We start from the raw sequence: 1,880 nt of genomic DNA, 5'->3' as shown, positions 1-1,880 counted from the left end.
TGACTCATATTGAATTATAGCTGCTATATAGAAGAGAAAAATCAGGACCGTGCAAATGTTTTTTTTTTTTTTTTTTGCTTTCAAACTTTTATTTAATGAATATAAATTTCCAAAGTACAGCTTATGGATTACAATGGCTTCCCCCCCATAACGTCCCTCCCACCCGCAACCCTCCCCTTTCCCACTCCCTCTCCCCTTCCATTCACATCAAGATTCATTTTCGATTCTCTTTATATACAGAAGATCAGTTTAGCACACATTAAGTAAAGATTTCAACAGTTTGCTCCCACACAGAAACATAAAGGGAAAAATACTGTTTGAGTACTAGTTATAGCATTAAATCTCAATGTACAGCACACTAAGGACAAAGATCCTACATGAGGAGTAAATGCACAGTGACTCCTGTTGTTGACTTAACAAATTGACACTCTTGTTTATGGCCTCAGTAATCACCCTAGCCTCTTGTCATGAGCTGCCAAGGCTATGGAAGCCCCCAGAGTTCACTGACTCTGATCATATTTAGACAAGGCCATGGTCAAAGTGGAAGTTCTCTCCTCCCTTCAGAGAAAGGTACCTCCTTCTTTGATGACCCATTCTTTCCACTGGGATCTCACTCACAGAGATCTTTCATTTAGTTTTTTTTTTTTTTTCCCCAGAGTGTCTTGGCTTTCCATGCCTGAAATACTCTCATGGGCTTTTCAGCCGGATCCGCATGCCTTAAGGGCTGATTCTGAGGCCAGAGTGTTGTTTAGGACATCTGCCATTCTATGAGTCTGCTGTTTATCTCTCTTCCCATGTTGGATCATTCTCTCCCTTTTTTATTCTATCAGCTAGTATTTGCAGACACTAGTCTTGTTTATGTGATCCCTTTGGTTCTTAGTCCTATCATTATGATCAATTGTGAACAGAAATTGATCACTGGGACTAGTGAGATGGCATTGGTACATGCCACCTTGATGGGATTGAATTGGAATCCTCTGGTATGTTTCTAACTCTACCGTTTGAGGTAAGTCAGCTTGAGCATGTCCCGAATTGACCTGCAAATGTTTTTTTAACCATTTTAGCTATATTTTATAACCAAATAGTCTTTAATACTGAATAAATATTATTTTTATTGCAAAAAAAAACCCTCACTATTACAGCAATCCTCCAGTGTGCTTGGGCCTGTCTGTGACTCTGTGTGTTCCTACAGTGCTTGTCAGAACAGCTTTGAAACTGTCTGAGGGCTTGCCCTGCTCCATGAAGAACAAGATTATAGAACTTTCAGACAATTGGAAAATAGAAGAAGAATAAGAAGAAGGAAAAAGGAAAAAAAAGAGAAAAAATTTGAAAAAATAAAAGGGGAAAAAAAAACAACTTAACAGGTATAATTCTAGTTGAAGAAGCCAAATATGATAGTCAAAAGTGAGGCTCTGAATACTGATAGAACAATGTGAAACCCATCATTTGTTACCAATGCTTAATGTCCCAACTCTGACCAAGCATGATATCTTTAAAGGGCAGCTCTTTCATTGAAGGCTGGCCACCTACCACTCATTGCAGCTTTACTAGTTCTCCAGAAATTTAGTTCTCTAAGTCTCCGGCCCTATCCGCATTTAATCATTCTAATTGCATTACTTCCTGTTTTGACGGGAATATAATTGCCTTTGTTTTAACATTTCATGTTCCTCCCCAGGAATCTCTGAAATACGACTTTTATCTCTGGCTAATCGGAGTAACAAAAACATGAAAGGGCTTTATGCAACATCATAAAGTATCTCATTAACAATCACTTTTCTCCATTTATATTGTTGTGCAAAGCTTTCAGTTAAATATTATTTTATGAAATGAAGCAGCTTGTATTGATTATACTTTATTTCCATCTATCATCCCATTTCCAA

The 1,880-nt window shown here is 37.8% G+C and overlaps 1 non-coding gene across 1 annotated transcript; it reads left to right on the top strand.

Annotated features, from left to right (window-relative positions):
• Positions 1 to 1,139: 1,139 nt before the first annotated feature.
• Positions 1,140 to 1,273, top strand: LOC127485047 (small nucleolar RNA SNORA9). Its single transcript, XR_007912247.1, has one exon. It is a non-coding gene; the product is annotated as a small nucleolar RNA SNORA9 (small nucleolar RNA).
• The last annotated feature ends 607 nt before the right edge of the window (positions 1,274 to 1,880 follow it).

Source organism: Oryctolagus cuniculus, chromosome X (assembly GCF_964237555.1).
Source record: "Oryctolagus cuniculus chromosome X, mOryCun1.1, whole genome shotgun sequence".
In the NCBI taxonomy this organism is placed as follows: Eukaryota; Metazoa; Chordata; class Mammalia; order Lagomorpha; family Leporidae; genus Oryctolagus; species Oryctolagus cuniculus.
This window is presented reverse-complemented; position numbering and strand designations above follow the sequence as displayed.